This window comes from Tenrec ecaudatus, chromosome 15 (assembly GCF_050624435.1).
Source record: "Tenrec ecaudatus isolate mTenEca1 chromosome 15, mTenEca1.hap1, whole genome shotgun sequence".
In the NCBI taxonomy this organism is placed as follows: domain Eukaryota; kingdom Metazoa; phylum Chordata; class Mammalia; order Afrosoricida; family Tenrecidae; genus Tenrec; species Tenrec ecaudatus.
Genome location: NC_134544.1, coordinates 81,643,377 through 81,664,141, shown reverse-complemented (window position 1 = coordinate 81,664,141; position 20,765 = coordinate 81,643,377). Strand labels below are relative to the sequence as shown.

At 40.6% G+C, this 20,765-nt stretch overlaps 1 non-coding gene and 1 pseudogene across 1 annotated transcript; both read left to right on the top strand.

Annotated features, from left to right (window-relative positions):
• Positions 1-366: 366 nt before the first annotated feature.
• Positions 367-1,392, top strand: LOC142427842 (heterogeneous nuclear ribonucleoprotein A/B pseudogene; annotated as a pseudogene).
• Positions 1,393-6,229: 4,837 nt separating this feature from the next.
• On the top strand, positions 6,230-6,393 carry LOC142428173 (U1 spliceosomal RNA). Its single transcript, XR_012780145.1, has one exon. It is a non-coding gene; the product is annotated as a U1 spliceosomal RNA (small nuclear RNA).
• Positions 6,394-20,765: the final 14,372 nt, after the last annotated feature.

Below are 20,765 nucleotides of genomic sequence, written 5' to 3'. Positions count from 1 at the left end.
GGGACTCCACATAGACCAATGGAGTAAATTTTAAAGTAAAAATTATATGCTTATACAACTGAGGTAAACTTATTTTATATAAGAGTATTAATCCCTAATAAAATGTAAAAAAAGAAAAGAGGAGAAAAAATGATTAGGGCAAAGACTGTACAGATGTGCTTTATACAATTGATGTATGTATATGTATGAACTGTGATAAGAATTGTATGAGCCCCTAATAAATTGTTAAAATTAATTAAAAAAAGAGTATTAAATCCTCTTAAGTGAAGTAACCATTAAATAAATGATTCTGTAAGAATTAGATTTCCAAGGCGGCGGAACTACGCGGGCCGGAGGGAAGCTGAGCCGCAGCGCACCGGCCGAGCTATGTCGGAAACGGGTGACGAGCAGCCAATGGAGACGACCAGCGCCACGGAAAACGGGCACGAGGCCGCCCCAGAGGGCGAGTCGCCGGCCGGGTCCGGCACCGCGACCGCGACCACGACGGCGACCGCGACTGTAGCCACCACGGCGACCGCCGCCACCCCGGCCGGCAATCAGAATGGCGCCGAGGGAGACCAGATCAACGCCAGCAAGAACGAGGAGGACGCGGGAAAAATGTTTGTTGGTGGCTTGAGCTGGGATACCAGCAAAAAGGATCTGAAAGACTATTTTACCAAATTTGGAGAGGTCGTTGACTGTTCAATAAAAATGGATCCTAACACTGGACGGTCAAGAGGGTTTGGGTTCATCCTCTTCAAAGATGCAACCAGCGTGGAGAAGGTACTAGACCAGAAGGAGCACCGGCTGGATGGTCGGGTTATTGACCCTAAAAAGGCCATGGCCATGAAAAAGGATCCGGTGAAGAAAATCTTCGTTGGGGGTCTGAATCCTGAGGCCACTGAGGAGAAGATTAGGGAGTACTTTGGCGAATTTGGAGAGATTGAGGCCATTGAGCTTCCCATGGATCCAAAGTCTAACAAAAGACGAGGCTTTGTTTTTATCACCTATAAAGAAGAGGAACCTGTGAAGAAGGTTCTGGAGAAAAAGTTTCACACTGTCAGTGGAAGCAAGTGTGAAATCCAGGTGGCCCAGCCCAAAGAGGTCTACCAGCAGCAGCAGTACGGCCCTGGGGGCCGTGGAAACCGCAACCGAGGGAACCGAGGCAGTGGTGGTGGTGGTGGAAGTGGAGGTCAGAGTCAGAGTTGGAATCAGGGCTACGGCAACTACTGGAACCAGGGCTACGGCTACCAGCAGGGCTACGGGCCCGGCTATGGCGGCTACGACTACTCGCCCTATGGCTATTACGGCTACGGCTACGACTACAGTCAGGGTAGTACAAATTACGGGAAGAGCCAGCGACGTGGTGGCCACCAGAATAACTACAAGCCATACTGAGGCCGTGGCAGGCACGACAGCTGACCGCGCCACTCTGTTTGGATATCAGTGAACACAATTATGTACCAAATTTAACTTGGCAAACTTTCTATGGCCTGTCCCATGTGCATCTTATTTAAAATTTTCCCCCTGGAAATCACTCTCCTGTTTACTATTTCCAGAGCTAGTTGTGTTCGCAGCGTGTGGTGTATCAGAGGCCGAGCAGCATCGTGGGCCTAATTTAACACCAGGTTCCCCCAAACCCGAGGGGTGGGTGTGCGCCCTGCTGCTGCTCTGTATCCGGGGCCTGCAGGCCCTGGTGGGTAAAGAGTAAACTTGTATCTTAGGAAACCAGTGTCACCTTTTTTCACCTTTTAATTTTATATTATTTGTGTCATACATTTCCTGTTAACGGAAGTGTTAATTTTACTGTACTTTTTGGTACCTTTTTGGGAATCTAATGTATTGTAAGGTATTTTACACGTGTCCTGATTTTGCCACGACCTGGATATTGAAGCTATCCAAGCTTTTGAAATAAAAATTTAAACCCCCCCCTAAAAAAAGAATTAGATTTCCACGTGCAGAAGAATGAATCCGTGTATCAGATCATGTCCCCCACCCGCCACACACAGGCATACAACTAAAAATATCCAAAGATCTAAGCATGAACAATAAAGTCATTTTTAAGTAAGTATAGGAGTGTGATTTAAAATTTTTATTTAATGAGAAATAACCATATGACAGCAGAAGCAAGAAGCATAAACGACAAAGTAGGTTAAAGTCTGTCTTATCACAAAACTGGCTTGTGACCCAAGACCAGAGGCACAAGTGTGGGTAAAAATACTAATAATTATGGCTAACGGGGGCTATATAATCTATCTGTGGGGTCAGTTAAATTAAAGACATAAAAGTTAACTCAGAAGCTTATGATGAGTAAATTTTGTTATCAAATTGTTAATCTTCAAAGACTTTTTTTAAACTAAGGAAATAGAACATGGAACACATTATGAACTCTGAACACAATGGAAACCTGCAATGATGGGCACATGTGTGGATAGAAGAACTGAGGAACTGTTCCCCATTGGGACATTGTGCTCACCTATTCTTTTAGGTATGAAGAGTTGTCCTCTGATAGTTTCATAGGAAAATCTTACAAATTTCACACTATAGCATTGAAGTAGCCTACCTCAAATTCTTTGTTTTTTCCCCCTAAGAGCTCAAAGAACATGGTCAAAGAGCATGAGGTGAGTCTCTGGGGGATACACAGCTGAAATTTTAAGAATTCCATTTGTAGTTTTACACCTATAAAGTTAAGATGGTAATGGTGCCTCTACCCACATTTGTGTATTTATTCAAAAATGCAATAAAGTGCTGTGTTCTCTCCATTTAGTATAGTAAAATTATACATACCTTACTTTACCCAGAATGCAGTGTCCTTCCAAAAGCACATCCAAAAAGCATCAGTGCCATTGAGTCATTTCCTCTCAAAGACACAAGGGGCCAGAGTAGCACTTCCCCTGTAGGAGTGTTAAGTTGCAAATCTCAGTGGGAGTGGAAAGCCTCATCTTCCTCCCAATGAACCACTGGTGGTTCAAACTGCTGACTTTGTAATTAGCAGCCCCACTCATCATAAACAACATGCCTGAGACTCCCTATGATACTTAGCACATTCTTATCTGCTCTTGTGATGACCTTCTCAGCAGTCATGCACTTCACTTACTGGTGTCAACCCTTCCTTCTGCTGATAAAACAACCCAGCCCTGGGAGAAGTGCCTCAACTCTGGAATTCCCAGGTGTCCAAATTCAATTATCAGGACTGAACACAAGTCACCTTTGAGTGCTGATCCGGGTTTTCCTTGTTACTATGTTAAAAAGTGATTTTACAGAGAAAAAGCAAGCGTGAATGTGCATGGTGGAGAGACACAGTGGATGTGTGTGAGGGTTTTGCTGACTGGAATGTCCCTATGTTTGCAGGTGTCCAGTGTGAGATGCACCTGGTGAAGGCTGCGAGAAGCTGGAGGCAAACTCTTGGGGGGAAAAACTGTCTACTTCTTGGACTAGTGGGGCAGGATCATCACTTCCTTCAGCTGAGGCAGGGCCCCATGGAAGGGTGCTGACAGCTCAAGGAGCGGATGCAACAAGTGTCGTGTCCTTCACCTAAGGGACAGTTGACAGTTCCCCCCTTGTTCCCTATAACATCGCTGAAGCAGGATGACCTGCAAATCAGCTATGCTCCTTCTTCCCAGCTTCCGACTCCCCTCGACTAGCCATGAAATTCCTTATGCCTTGCCCGTATAAATTAATGCGCTGCAGTTGCTGGGAAGCCTCCTTCCTCATCAGGGAACAGGCTCCACCTGCCTCAGCTTCTTGTATCAGGTCTCCTGTCTTTCTTCCATCCCCCACCATCCTCCTTCCTGTGCTCCTGGTCGCTGCAACCCTTGTGGATTTCCAAATGTAAACTTTGAGCAACAGGTTGGCCCCAATTTGACCCAACATGTTGTTGGCAGTAGCCTGGTTTCTATCTAATAAAGTCACTATTACTTACAGATCCTAAGCCAAACATCACAAAGAGGTGAATTCATTTCAAATAGAGATACCATCCCAAATGGACACTTTCTTATGTCTTTTTGAAAAATTGGTTGTTGGGACAGGGGCTCAAACTCACACTCAGATGTGTGACAATTTCCCCCTGAAAGCATTTTATTGGAGCTCTTACAGAAATCATACCAATTCACGCCGGTCTTTTCTTTCTTTCCAACTATTTGTATTTTTATCTCTGTAATATTATATTATCCTTGCAATTGAACTTTTTCTCTTTATACTGCTTCTGTTTGTTTTCCAGGTTGCTAAGCACAGAAGGAATAGGAGCACAAACATAAGAACTACTGCAAGGGTTTATAGGTGATGGAGAGGTTAGGGCGGGAGTTAGGGAGAGTAGGTTTGAGGGAGCAAATGATGCACGTGGGATGGGGAGGGAGCACTCTTTAGAACTGATGATGATTACACAACTCATTTTAAAAGTGCTTTAACCATGGAGGCAGGAGTGAACGTTCAAAAATAATTTGATTGGGCAATGAGTGTACAACTCTTATTATGATTGAACTACTGAACTGTGTGATATGTGGATTACATGCCTATAACACTATTAAATTGTTTCGAATGAATAAAACCATAAAAATAAATCCACAGATGATCATGTACTGTAGTTAGGAGGCTAGAACATAATATGTCAATAGTATTTTTTTTCTTTTTCTTTATTGTCTTTTATAATAACCCCTTACTGTATTGCTTGCCTCTCAATACATGATATTCTAGATATTATCCCAGTCATCAGATTTCCTGTAATTAGTGTTCAATGCATCGAGTCTGGTCTTCAGATGTTTTTGAGGTTCAAGTGGGATAGACTCAAAGGTTGTACTTTGGCTCTCCTGGACTTGTTTTCATTTGATTCCGTTTCAACCTGAATTTACTTATAAGGCCTGTCCCACAGTCAACATGGGCCTGGTTTTAGCTGCTGATAGTGAGCATGTCCATTGTCTCTTCTCACAGATGGAGTCAGTCTGTGCATTCCATCTGGAGAAGGTCATGTTATAGTCGCCTTTTGTGTTGTTGGCAAAAGGTATTTGCAATAAAGAAGTTGTTGATCTTGCAAAGTTCTGTCGTGTGATTTCCAGCTACATTTCTATCACCAAGATCATATTTTCCAATTACTCTTCCTTCCTTTTTCTTTCCAATTGTCAACAATTATCAAAGTATCTTGATTGCATGTGTGATTTCAGACTGCACACATTGGCAGAATACTTCAATTTCTGCATCAGTAAATTTAGTAATTGATGCATAAATTTTAATGGAAGTTGTATTGATTGGAGTTTCTTATATCTGGATAGACATTATCCTATCACAGACAGCATTGTTCTTCAAGATAAAATTTGAAATACCATTTTTAATAATTAATGCAATGCCATTCCTCTTGACTTTGTAATTCCTGGCATAATTAAACTGTATGATTTTCTGATTCAAAATGGCAAATACAGACTATTGTAGTTCATTAATGCCTAGGTATCTGCCTTTATGTACACCATTTCGTTTTTGATGACTTCTAATTGTCTTAGGTCCATACTCTGTACACTCCAAGTTTCAATGACTAAATGATATTTTCAGTGGTTTCTTCTTATTTTGAATCCTGCCCCATCAGCAAATGAGGATTCTGAAGGCTTTCCTCCCTCAGGCTTTATCGATCGACAGCATTATGGTCCACAGTGCTTTGAGAAGGCACTTCTTCCTCAGTCGTGTTTTGAGTGTCTTCCAGCCTGAGGGGCTCGTCTCTCGGCACTATCTTTGACAATGCTCTTGTTCTATGCATGCAGATTTCAGTATCGCACACGGTTTCATAGCTATCCATATGTTTCCCTTGGCTAATTTATATGAAAGGGAAAACTTACTCCTTGTTTGCAGTCTGGAAGCTCTGTTGAAACCTGTTCCCTTGGTTACTTTGCTGGTACTTGAAATACCAGTGGCATAGCTTCCAGCATCACAACAACACACAAGGCGCCACAGGATGACAAACCGACAGGAAAGTGATGCCCCAGTGAGGGTCGCAGCAGTACATCAGTGCAATACCATGTGGAGTGTTTCCACAAGCTGCTGAAGCACGCATCTATGCCAAGAAGTTTGGAAGACAGTGACTCATCCAACTGACTGGAAAAGAGCCATGTTTGCACTCATTCCAAAGAAAGGTTATCCAACAGAAGGTGAAAATTATTTTTAAAATCACTGACATCAAATGCAAATACATTAACAGGAAACTCTCAGAGATTCAGGCTTGATTTAGAAGAAGTTGTGGAGCAAGGGACACCATTGCAGATCTCAGGTGGGTCTTGGCTGGCAGGGGAGAGATCATGATCACGAAGGTGATTTTCCCAGGGCGAGGCTTATCCATTGCACTCCGGATGTGCTGACCCCTGCGATTTCCCCAAATGTGGGAAACGCGACTGCATAATTTGTGGTAGTAGGGGACTGCGGTCACGCTCTTCCTTTGGTCATGCTTCAGAGCAGACCTGTCCTTGGAGAGGGATCTTACGCTTGGTTAAGGAGAGGGCCATAAACAAAGACCCTGGAAAAGATGGATTGACGCAGTGAATGCCGTCAATAGTATGTTTTATTGAATAAAATAGAGGGAAGGTTTGCGGGGGTGGGGAGAGGATAGGTGATTTGTTCTTCAGGAGAAAGGACTAAAATATTTCACAGGTTTAATATGGGGAGATTCCAGTAGATGAAATGTCACACTTCTCATTTACAGAGCTAAGGCACAGATTCAAGAGATAAGTGGATAACAATTTGGGGCCAAGTTGAGACCCAACAAAATAAAACCAGGGTCTTTAAGGTCAAGACTTCTGAGTACGCACTGTTGTATCTGAAAAGTTTGACCCTAATTATCCACTATTGATAAGTGCCAATTGGACAAGGCCACATAGACTTTCCCTGGTACCTAGAGAGTAAAGCTACTTCAAACATGTTAGGAAACTGAGAGCTACAGGCCTAAGTACTATGAGACCCACTGGATCAGATACAAATGTCCTCAGGAATTGTGGTTTCAAGGAGTCATAGCCATATCCTTTACATGGAAAACCTTATGTGTCCTTGTTTCAGACCAGGCTGCTAGTGGTGCCATTGACGAGTCACAATACATTGATCATAGTTCTAGTTAAGATTTCTAGAAATAATTTCATCACCTCAATATGTATGCGGTTCCTTGTGCAGTTAACAGCTACCAAATGCTCTGTCTCACGTCTCACTATCACTTACCAAAAACGTATTTAGTGTTCCTCCTGAAAGGAGTCTCTGCTCTTCCTTCAGAATGTACATTGAAATATTACTCATGGGGTCACAAAATGCCTCAAGCCCACAAAATGCCACAGGCCCTTAAAAACAAGTTGACACATTCTTTTTTTTCAAATCGTCTTATTAGGGACTCATACAACTCTTATCACAATCAATACACACATCAATTGTGTAAAGCACATATGTAAATTCATTGTCCTCATCATTCTCATAACATTTGCTCTCCACTTAAGGCCCTGGCATCAGGTCCTCATTCTTTCCCCTCCCTCCACACTCGCTCATGAACCCTTGATAATTTATAAATTATTATTTTGTCATGAATTTCCCTATCCGATGTCTCCCTTCACCACTTTTCTGTTGTCCGTCACCCAGGGAGGAGGTCACATGTAGATCCTTGTAATCAGTTCTAACTTTCCAACCCACTCTCTCCCTCTACACTCCCAGTATCACCACTCACACCACTGGTCCTGAATGGATCATCCACCCTGGATCCCCTGTGTTTCTGGTTCCTATCTGTACCACAGTACATCCTCTGGTCTAGCCAGACTTGCAAGGTAGAATTGGGATCATGATAGTGGGGTGAGGAGGAAGCATTTAGGAACTAGAGGAAAGTTGTATTTTTCATCATTGCTACATCACACCCTGAGTCTCCTCCCCGAAACCCTTCTGTAAGGGGATCTCCAGTAGCCTACAAATGGGCTTTGGGCCTCCACTCCACACTCCCCCCCCCCCCGCCCTTAGTCACTATGGTAAGATTTTTTGTTCTGATGATGCCTGATACCTGATCCCTTCGACACCTCGTGATCGAACATGCTGGTGTACTTCTTCCATGTGGGCTTTGTTGATTCTGAGCTAGAAGGCCGCTTGTTTACCTTTAAGCCTTTAAGAACCCAGACGCTATTTCTTTTGATAGCCGGGCACCATCAGCTTTCTTCGCCACATTTGCTTATTCACCCGCTTTTTCTTCAGCGGTTGTGTTGGTAAGGTGAGCATCATAGAATGCCAATGTAATAGAAGAAAGTATTCCTGCATTGAGGGAGTACTTGAGTTGGGGCCCAAGGTCCTTCCTCCACCTTAAACTAAACCTATAAATATATGCACATAGATCTATTTCTGCATCCTCATATATAAATATATATGCATATGTACATGTTTTTATCTAGGCCTCTATAAATGCCCTTTGCCTCCCAGCTCATTCCTCTATTTCCTTTGACTTTCCTCCTGTCCCACCATCATGCTCAGTCCCCACCAGGGCTTCAGCAATTCCTCTTGGTTACATTACCCTTGATCATGCCCTACCAGGCCTCCCACACTCTCCTCACCACTGATTTGGATCACTTGTTGTTCCCTTGTCCCTGGCTTTGTTAACACTACTGCCTTTCCCCCAACCTTCTCCTCTCCCATGTCCCCCGGAATTGTCAGTCCCATTGTTTTCTCCTCGAGATTGTTTGTCCAGCCTATCTTATTTAGACAGACCTGAGAAGATAATAACATGCACAAAAACAAGACAGAGCAAAACCAAGCAACAATATACAACAAAACAACAACAACAAAATAATGACAAAAAACAACAACAAAGTATAACAAGAAAGAAAAGCTTGTAGTTAGTCCAAGAATCGTTTGTTAGCCTTTAGGACTGTTTTCCAGTCCAGTCTGCTGGTACGCCATGCCCTGGCCCCAAAGTCCACCTTCAGCATTCCCTGGGGACCTCGTTGTTCCATTCCCTTGCTGCTCTGTTGCACCCCCTTAGTATTTTGCCTAGGTGTGGTGGGATCAGGTCAGGTGCAATTCCCACACTGTGTCTCCGGTGTTGTCCCCTGTAGGGCTATGGGTCAGTGAGGGGCGTCATGTCTCATAGTGGGACTGGCCAAGTGGTCCTTTCTGTGGACTGGCTGTTCTAGTTGGGAACATCGTCCTCATGCCAGATGTGAGGCCAGATGTGCTCCACTTTCTCCTCCTCCCACTTCATCTGCTCCCCTGTGCTCTGATTAGATATGTCCGACTCCGAAAGCTGCAGATTCAATGCCAACCTTTGAAATAAATTGTTCTGGTGAGTGGGTCAGGTGTCCACTTAGTAGTTGAGATTGGAGCTGGATCCCCAGACTTCTCCACTGGTTCCCTGCTCCAACGCCGACATGTTGCATTCAAATCTTGGAGCACTGGGTTGAAGTCTGGTTCCTCTTTCCCTGTGGAGATTTAAACAATACCCTCTCTTTGGGTGGGTTAGTGCCCTGTGCCCCCACTAACCATTTCTTTTTTATTACTCTTTTTTCCTTTTGCCCAGCTATTTTTTAGGTGTCTGTCATGTGTATCCCTGTATTTGGTCTGGTCCCTGCCATATTACCTGGTCCTCACCCCCCAGGAATGTTTGTATACAGTAGCTTTTTCCCTATGCCTTAAAAAAATTTTTTAAAGCTTACCTCAGCAGACTCATGTGGTACTTGTCCTTTTGTGCTTGACTTACTTGGCTTAGCATTATTTCCTCCAGTACTTCCCATGCAGCATTGTGCTTCATACGTTCATCACTGCTTCTTAGCGATGCATAGTATTCCTTTGTATGTATATACCACAGTTTTTTAATCCAATCATCAGTTGATGGAAATTTGGGTTGTTTCCAACTCTTTGCAATTGTGAACGGTGCCACAATGAATATTGGAGCACAGATGTCTGGCCTTGGTTTGTTTCTTGCCTCTTCTGGGTATATGCCCAGTAGGGGGATTGCTGGGTCATATGGTAGCTTGATTTCCATCTATTTAGATATGGCCAAATCGATTTCCATAGGGGCTGTACATCTTTACAGGTCCACCAGAAGTGGATGAGAGTTTCTGTCGCCCCACAGTCCCTCCAACACTTGTTGCTTTCTGATTTTTTTAATTGGGCTACCTTTGAGGGTGTTAGATGGTACCTCATTGTTGTTTTAATTTGCATTTCCCTTATGGCTAAAGATCGGGAACATTTTCTCACATGTTTGTTGGCCATTCAGATTTCTGCCCCCTGTGAAACTTCTGTTCAAGTCCTTTGCCCAGCTCTCAAGTGGGCAATCAATTTTGGGGGGTTTTTTTGGGAAGCAAGCAGAGTATTATAGATTTTAGTAATAAGGCCTTTGTCTGATGTGTCATTGCTTAAGATATTTTCCCAGTCCGTGGACTCTCTTATTATGCTCTTGGTGAATTCTTTCGATGTACACAGGTGTTTTATCTTCAGTATATCCCATTTGTCAATGTGTGCATCCTCTGTGTTTGTGTCCTTCCGTATTTCTTTTTTTTTTTAATATAGTTAAAGTTTATTTTTTTAACAATTTATTAGGGGCTCATACAACTCTTATCACAGTTCATACATATACATACATCAATTGTATAAAGCACATCTGTACAGTCTTTGCCCTAATCATTTTTTTCTCCGCTTTTCTTTTTTTACATTTTATTAGTAACTCATACAACTCTTATCACAATCCATACATATACATATATCAATTGTATAAAGCACATCCGTACATTCCCTGCCCCAATCATTCTCAAAGCATTTGCTCTCCACTTAAGCCCTTTGCATCAGGTCATCTTTTTTTTTCCCTCCCTCCTCTTTCCCTCTCCCTCATGTGCCCTTGGTAATTTATACATCGTTATTTTGTTATATCTTGCCCTATCCGAAGTCTCCCTTCCCCCAGTCCTTCCGTATTTCTAATAGCCTGTGTATTCCCTGTGCCAAATTCTTAAGTTGGTCCCAAATCCCGCATTGATGGCCCTAATAGTTTGGGGTTTAACTTCAAGGTCTGTGATCCACCTTGAGCTTGGAGTGAGATAAGGGTCTTGCTTCATCTTTCTGCAGGTAAATATCCATTTTTTTCTGTTAAAGAGGGCATCTGCTTCCCATTTGATATTTTTGGGGCCCTTATCAAAGATCAGTTGTATATATGCTGATGATTTTATTTCTGGGTTTTCAGTTCTTTTCCATTGGTCTGAGTATCTGTCATTGTACCAATATCAAGTGGTTTTGACAACTGTGGCTGTATAGAATGGGCTAAAGTCAGGTAAAGCAAGCCCTCCCACTGTGTCCTTCTTCTTGAGTTTTCTGCTAATTCTCGGCTTCTTCCCTCTTCATATGAAGTTAGTAATCAGTTATTCCAATTCTTTGAAGAAAGATAAAGGTAATTGTATCGGGATGGCATTAAACTTATATAAGGTCTTTGGCAGAACTGACATTTATGACTATATTGAGTCTTCCAATCCACGAACAAGGGATATTCTTCCATTTGTTGAGGTCACTCTTGGTTTCTTGTAATAGTGTTCTGTAGTTTTCCCCATATAGATCTTTTGTTCTTTTAGTCAGGTATATCCCTAGATATTTCCATTTATATCTGGCTATTGTGAAGGGTACCACCTTTTTTATCTCTTCTTCTGTGGTCTTATCCAATGTGAATAATAATCCGGTAAACTGTGTTTGTTGATCTTGTATCCTGTCACTCTGCCAAACTCCTCTATTGCTTCCAGTACTCCCCTTGTGGACCTCTTGGGATTTTCTGTATATAAAATCATATCATCTGAAAATAATGACAGTTTCACCTCTTCCTTCCCCTGAAGAATACCTTTGATGTCTCTTCTTTGCCTTATGCTATTAACTAAAACCTGCAGAACGATATTAAATAAGAATGGGACAAAGGGCATCCTTGTCTGGTTCCCTTTTTCAGTGGAATTGTGTTAGTCTTTTCTCAATTGACTACCACGTTGAGTGTTGGTTTTTCATATAAAGCTTGTATTGTCTTGAGGAATTCCTATCTTCCATTCCTATCTTCTCAAGTGTCATAAACAGGAATTGGTGTTAGATGTTGTCGAATGTTTTTTTATGCATCTATCGATATTATCATGAGGTTCTTATACTTTTTCATGTCAATGTGATGAATAATAATAATGGTCTTTCAAATATTGAACCATCCCTGCATCCCTGGTATGAATCCCACTTGGTCATAGTGAATTATTTGTTTTACATACTTTTGTATTCTGTTGGCTAGTACTTTGTTAAGGATGTTTGCATCGATGCTCATTAGGGATACCAGTCTGTAGTTCTCAATTCTTGTGGGATCCTTGCCCGGTTTTGGTATCAGAGCTATACTAGCTTCATAGAGGGAGTTCGGTAGTTTGCTGTCTTTTTCTATTATGTGGAAGAGTTTGTGTAGTATTGGTGTTAGTTCTTCCCCAAATGCTTTGTAGAACTCTCCAGTGAAGTCATCTGGTCCAGGAGATTTTTTTGTTGGTAATCCCTTGATAACCTTGTTTATTTCTTCTATTGCTATGGGTCTGTTGAGATTTTTGATGTCCATTGAGGATAGTCTAGGGAGTGATTGATTTTCCAAGAATTTGTCCATGTCTTCCAAATTGCTCAATTCATTGCAGTACAATCCTTCATAGTACTGTGTAAGTATCCTTTTTTGTTTCATTCGGGTCTGTTGTAATGTCCTCTGTGGTCCCTTATTCTTGCTATTAAATTTGTTCCCTCCTTTCTTTGGTTAGGTTTGCCAGTGGACTGTCGATTCTGTTTATCCTTTCAAAGAACCAACTTTTAGCAGCAATATTTTCCCCATAGTTTTCTTATTTTCCCTCTCCTGAATCTCAGCCCTGATTTTTATAATTTCCTTTCTTTTTCATTAGTAGGATTGTCCTGCTGACTGCTCTAGTTGTTGTAAATTTTGTGCAAGCTTATCAATCATGAGTCTCTACTCCTTTCTCATGTGTGCATGTATCACTATGAAACTTCCTCTGATAAGTGCCTTCCTTGTGGCCCATAAGTTTTGGTACATCGTGTGCTCATTCTCATTGGTTTTTAGAAATTTCCTAATTTCATCTCTGATCTGTGGCAGTACACATTCCTTTTGCAGTAGAGTTATTCATCCTCCAATTGTTTGCTCTTGTTTTCTTTGTCTTCGTTTTGTCGATTTCTAGCCTTATGGCACAGTGGTCAGAGAGAGATCTGTATATCAATGTGCTTAAATTAATGTAGATTCACCTTATATGCCAACATATGGTCTATCTTTGAATATGTGCTATGTGGGCTTGAGAAGAATGTGAATTTGGATGAATAGCTCTGTAAATATCTATCGGGTCAAACTGTCTAATTGTAGTGTTTAGATCTCTAGCCTCCTTGTTGAGTTTCTTTCCCTATGATTTTTCTCAGTGAGCAGTGTGTTGAAGCCACCCACTATAATTTTTGAGGCTGTGATTTCTTTTTTCAATTTTTGGCGTGTTTGGTTGACATATTAAGCGGGTCTCTCATTCAGGGAATATATGTTCACAAAAGTTAGTGGTTCTTTGTCTACCATTCTCTTGAGTATTTTATAGTGTCCCTCCTTATCAGATACTTTGGAAATCATCAAACTGATATTAGCATTTATTTAAGACCACAGTGCATTAAAACACAAAACCAAAACTAAAACAAGTGGTGCATATTCCTGACCAGATTTTAGAGAACAACTGTGTTTATGGCCTTTAAACAACTATCAAAACACTTAACAACATAAGGCATTATTAGGTTGTCCTTTATTGTTGCTTGATTCATTCATTTCAAAAATATGGTAACTCACTGTAAAACTTTACAATTCCCTAATGACAAAGACATTTAACATGTTATCATATCCTCACCAAGATACCTTAATCTTTGGTGTCTGGTTTGAATTTCTGGTTTTCTGAGGCTTGTGTGTGAGGAAGTGATAGGTTGTTTTACTTTTTATTTTTTCTTATTTAATTTATACTTTCAGATATATGTGCAGCAATATTATCTTCTGGTTGTTCCTCTGTTCCCCTTGTTGTCATTTGTCCCCAAGGGCTCTTTTTTGTTTGTGTTTTCTTTGTGGCTTTCATTGATCACTATTGCAGTCCTATAAGGCAGAAGTGATATTTCCTCTATACAGATGAGAATTTTCCAATGACTAAAAAATTCTTAGTATCCATGGTGATGCAATGGCTTAAGTGTTCAGCCACTAATGGCATGGTTGTTAGTTTAAACCCACCAGCCACTTTGCAGGAAAGCGATTAGGCTGTCTGCTTCCATAAATATCTGAAGTCTCTAAAGCACTGTGGAGTAGTTCTACTCCATTTTATTGGTTCACTATGAGTTGGAATTGACTTGGTGGCATCAGCGTGTTTCAGGGTGACTGTTCTAATACCTTTTACCTACATGACACGTGGCCCTTTCCTCTCATTAAACGAAGATTCTCATCAGCTCTGGGGTTGAGAGAATTTCTTTCTTTTGACATTTTATTAGGGACTCATACAACTCTTATCACAATCCAAACATACATCAATTGTGTAAAGCACATCTGTACATTCTTTGCCCTAATCATTTTCAAAGCATTTGCTCTCTACTTACACCCTTTGCATCAAGTCCTCTTTTTTCCCCTCCCTTCCCGCTCCCCCTTCCCTCAAGAGAATTTCTTAAGAGGAAAAAAAAAATCTTATACTGTGTGCCAAATTTACTCTCTCCCCTTACACCAGATTGAACTTTACCCAGGTGGGCCCCTATCCTACAACAGTCATACACTGTTCTCACATGAGAATGATAGGTATTTGCCTCAAAGGAAATGTCTCCAACTCAAATCAGTACTCAGACTTAAATTTATACCATATTGAACATTTTGTATCAAAACTGAACACATTACTAGTAGTTACATTTTACTAGTAGTTTTCTATTTATTGGATTGTTTTTGCTCTTTTTCTTGCTTTGAATTAGTATTTTATAAATATTATTTACATTAATTGAATTATTAAATTATTCTTGCATGAACTTTTATAAATCTATCCTGTTTTATAACATGAATTTTTAACAATCTTATTTTATGTTTAGACAATAATACATTCCTTCCATTGAGCATAAGGATAATTTAATAACATATTTCCAATTCTTTCTTCCTTATCTTCTGTCCCTTTTTAAACAAAATCACTTGAATATAATAGATAAGTATACAAATTTGTTATTGTTTTAAATATTAGTTATCTTTAAAGACAATTAAAATAATAAACAATGTTAAATTTTCCTTAATTTAATTTATTATCCCTGAAGAAATTCTTTCAGTGTTAGTATCAGACATATACTATTGTAAACTTGATTATAGTGGATTTAATCATGGAAAAATATGGTACAAGGTCACTTGATTTCCCTCTTGACTCAACCTGAATTTTCTCTAGGGTTAAATATCTTTTTATTTTTCTATGAGAGTAAGTCCTTGTCTGTTTTAAACTTATTAGGAATAGACTTTTATTTCTTACATTTAATTTTTATCTTTATGTAATTATAATTGTCTAGAAGTGTTGGACACACAGAGACAATAACTGATTAAATCGTTTATCAAGGACAGGGGTGGGGACAGGACTGAGCAGCACTTCACACTGTTGTACAGAGGGTCACTTTAAGACAGAACTCAACTCAACAGCACCTAACAACAAGAAACCAAAGGAGATCTACACAAATGGAAGAATGTCCCTGGCTCATGATAGGAAGGCTCATTATGTAAATATCAATATTACCCAACACAAATTTTAAATACCATTCAATACTGATCCAAATAATAACTTCATTCCATAATCAAATGTTAACACTAATTACTAACTTCATATGAAGGGAGAAGAGACCCAGGATAAGCAAGAAAGACCAAAAGTGCAACAAAGTAGGAGAACTCACACTACCCAATCTCAAAACCTATTATACAGCCACATTAGGCAAAACAGCATAGGACTGATCAAATCATAGGTACACTGACCAGTGTGTGTGTGTGTGTGTGTGTGTGTGTGTGTGTGTGTGTGTGGTGGTGCGGGGGGGGGGGCAGAGACAACTTACAAATAAAGTCAACCACCTGTAGGCAACTGATATTCAAGAAAGTGCCAACAATTAAATGGGAAGAAACCATTCTCTACAACCAATGGTGATGGCAAAATTGGATCTAAATCTACAGAAGAATTACACAGGACCCATATGACTTCTCATGTACAAAACTGAACTCAAGATAGATCAAAGACCTACCTCCATGTACAGACCCATAAAGATCACCAGTGGGAAAACAGTTACATACTTAAGGGCCCAAATACAGGGCATACACGTTTCAAACACAGCAGAGGAGGTCCACATAAGAGAAGCAAAATAACTGAGTAATTCTTTGTATAATAAGACCCATATATACATCAAAATAATTCAATAAGAGAATTAACAAACAAACAAAAAAAGAGAATTAACAATTATTTCCTGGACTGGAAAACAATCATGACCAATGACACAGGGGCAATTATATACCACTAAAATATATAGAATGATGCAAGACTTTAATAAGAAAAAATCCAAATAACTCAACAATAAAGGCAGTAAAAATTATACCTAGACGGTTAATCAAAATAGGCATCTAAATGTCAAATAGACACATTAAAAATGTTCCTGATCGAGTGAGCACTCGGCTTGCAGCAACCATAGAAAATGTTCCTGATCATGAGCCATACAGAAGATGCAGATATGAAAAAAATGTAGATATATCATTTTACACTGAAAATGGTAGCCCATGAAAAGAAGGAAAGAAAAACAGAAATAAATGTACCAGAGAAGAAGCAGAGAGATTGGAACTCCCAGACACTGCTGCTGGTAGTTCTGTCCAACTACTCTGTAAAGTGATATGGTGATACCACAAACAAATGGGATAATAAACTGCATGTATTCCAGCAAGGCTTTTAGTGGGTATACTAAGATCACAAATTAAAGATAGACATATGAATGCCCATGTTCATCAAAGTACTCTTCAAAATATCATAAAATTGGCAATAACCAAAAGCCAACGAATAGAAGATTAGATAAAGCAACTTTGGTACATACACAGAATGGGATACTATATATGTGTAGGACACCGACAAAGCTCATCACTACACAGATAGACCTAGAGAACATTATGCTCAGTCAAAGCAGTCCATCTCAAAAGGGCAAACATTGCATAAGCCAACTATCAGCATAAACACCAACACAGAGTCTGAAACCTATTCTCAGATTAGGTAATCATTTCATATGATGCCCCAGGCAATGTTGTTACATGACTCTAGCTCAGCTCAATTTAATAGTATCACTTACTTTGCTGTTATTAAAGGAACGGAAATATTCCATTGGACTTAAAGCTGGAATATCCTGGAATGGAGGCGCAGATGACTGCTAACCCAGAGTCGTGGGCTTCAGAGTATGATGCAAGGATTTCAAATGGTAAAGCCAAATTCAGAGGAGGGAATGTTATTAGAGGTTCAATCCGTGGGTATCAGAGTTGAAGTTCTTTCTTTGTTTCTTTTGCTTGGCTTTGCACTCTCCAGAAACAAACTTAAAAAATCCCCCCAACCCCACTTGCCTTTCCAGCACTCTCAGGTGCATTCAGGGTTATTATATTTGATGATTGTTAGTTCTGTGATGTGGCTTTGTTAAAGGGAGTGGTGATTAATCTAATCTTCTGACTTTGATCATTTTTAAGGGAGCACTCTGAACCAAAGTCTGGCTTGGGACCTTAAAAGTATCCATGTCTCTCCCTCGGGGGAATTATGGGCCCAGGAGAAAATTTCTGACCCTGTCCAGGATAGAACTTATTTTTCTCTTTTCCCTCACCTCCCCTCCCAACACACTCACATCTTTTCCCCAAGTTACAGTAGTTTACCACCTGTGACCATAACATCCTGTTTTGGTGTCATTCGCTTGTACACTTAGGCAATTATATCTTGCAGATGACAGGAGCTGTATTATGGGGGAAAATATTGTTCCCTCTGTTCCTCTTGGTGTTTATATGGATTAATCAGTACAGTAAACTTGTATAATCAGATATCATATTTCTCCAAACACTATAATTACCAGCTATTTGCCCCAGGACACCATATCTTCCCCTCAGATATCTTTCTAATGAAAGCATCTCCCAAAGAGCACATTAGTCTGCTGATGAAGAGCAGCCCAGGCTAACCCTTAAACTCTAGAAACGAGAGTGCACAGCCATGGGCTGCCCAGGTCTCCCCATTCACTGAACAGATATGATTATGCACAAATTCCAATTGAGTCTGCTGACCTAAGGTTCCCTGGTGGCAATTATAAAAAGGAAGAAAAGATGATGAACAAGAGAAACAGTGGATATCTGTGATAGTTTGCTGAACAGGATGTCTTTGTGTTTGCAGATGTCTAGGGTAAAGAGCAGCTGGTAGAGTCTGGGGGGAGACCCGAGGCTAACTAGACAATGTCTCTGCATTTACCAGCAGTTATGAATGGATTGCATCAGCCATCTCCAGGGGAGGGCCTGCAGTGGGTCTCAATTACTAGTACTAATGTTGGTACTACACCCTACATAAGCTCAGCGGGTGGCTGATTGGCAGTCCCCAGAGATAATGACAAGAACATTCCCTATATTCAAATAGTCAGGCTCAAAGTTAAGGACATAACCTTGTATCACCATAAAAGAGACACTGTGAAGGGAATCATTAAATGTTTATACACAAAACTCCCTACAGTGGGACACTGGACTTCAATGATTGCTGAGGACCCTCGGACCCAGGGCTCAGTTCCAGCAGACCAAACAGAGAGGAGTTAAAAGCTGACTTCCTGTCAGTGTCTCGGGCTTCCTCTCTATCTTACCATTTCCCTTGAGGATCTCTCTAGATGTGTGGGTTTGTATCAAACACTGAATTAAAAACATTTCATTGTAATATGAGGAAATGCCCTTCTGTTCCCAAAGAGCAGAAGACCACACATGGAGGCACATCATGCAGAGGGAACAAGGCAAAGCTGAAGGACCTGTCTGCTCTGACGCAATCCTGTCCCCAGGAACTGCTATGAGGAGGAGAGGATATAGGATGGGTAGGGGTTCCCTGAAATGTGCTCAGTCCAGGGTAGACCAGCGAGAGCACAGTGGTATCCTCAAGCCACAATTGCTCATCAGAGCTGGCAGGTGGGTCTGAAAAACTGGTGGCCTAAATCCTGCTACCATCCTAAGCCACTGACTGGGAATCAGGACAGAAGAAGTGACTGGTTTCAGAGGACACATTTGGGGTCCTTGGAATAGTGTGCTCCTGTGCTTGAAGCAAGGAGAGGTACTTATTCCTGAGGAAACTCTACACTTTCCCTTGTGGGTTTGATTGTGTATAAATACCCAAAGTATTTATAATGTGTCAGCTCTTAGAGACCATGTTAATTTAAATAATTTCATTTCATAATTTTGATTTAAATATAAGTGAAAATCAATAAATTTTAATGTAGCTTTCATTTTATTTAACTCATGATTTTCAGGACACACGCAGGCACCATGTTGGGAGGAAGCGCAGTCAAAAGGAGAGATCCAGGTGCTAGAACAAGGTGCTGATCCTCAGCCCTGTATGCATTCCTAGCTTACAACCAGGCCAGCTGGCCAGACTTAAGACAAAGCCATCTTGGAAGAAAAGGCTCCATTCATCTGTTGAGCTTTTCAATCGGGCACTAGAAAAGATCTGGAATGGAACCATCTCCTCCATGCCATCTCTTAGTGATAGAGTCAGAAAAACAGAAACAAAATTTGAAGCTGCAAAGTTTTATTCTTGTTTACCAATTAACTGAACACAGCTAGTGAAAATTTGATTATATATTCCTTTGATCATAGTTTTATCATTTTGATGTTCCAGAATATTGAAGTACTTAGTGCACCTGAGTATATGACTGACCAAATCTAACCCCATGGTTGGTGCACTGGAAAACAAGCCCAGTATATCTGAGTTAAGAGTCTAAAATGTTCCTTGATAGTTCAGGGAGTACTCATGAACTCATTCAGGATATGTTTAGTAGACCTGACGTCCTTCTATTTTCAAAGGACAGAAAGCCATACACGGAGGCACATCATAAGAGGGAACAAGGCCAAGCTGAAGGACATGTCAGCCTTGATTCAAATCTGTCCCCACTAACTGCAATTGGGAGGAGAGGATATAAGATGGTTAAGATTTCCCTAAAATCTGCTCAGTCCTGCATAGACCGGCAAGAGCATAATGGAATCTTCAAGGCACAAATGCTCATCAGAGCTGTCATGTGGGTCTCAAAAACTAGCTTGCCTAAGTCCCGCTGCCGACCTCAGCCACTGTGAGTCAGGACAGAAGAGGTGATGGATTTCTGAGGATACATTTAGGTCCCCTCAGGTCGTGTGCTCCTGTGTTTGAAACTAGGAAAGGTGTTCTTTTTTCCATAAAACTCTTGTCTACAGTTTCCCTTGTGGTATTGATTGTATAGGCCCCCAAAGTATTTATAATGTGTCAGCTCTTATAGACCAGTGGTTCTGAACTGTATTAATGGCATGACCCTTTAATAGAATTCCTTATGTTGTGGTGACCCCCCCCAACCATAAAATGATTTTTGTTGTAACTTTATAACTGTAATTTTGCTACTGTTATGAATTTGGCGACCCCTGTGAAAGGGTTGTTCAATCCCCAACGGGGTCACAACCCACAGATTGAGGACCATTGTTAGACATATTAATCTAAATAATTTCATTTCAAAATTTTAAATTAAATATAAATGAATATCAATAACTTTATGTAAATTTCCTTTTCTATATCTCTTGACTTTCAGGAGAC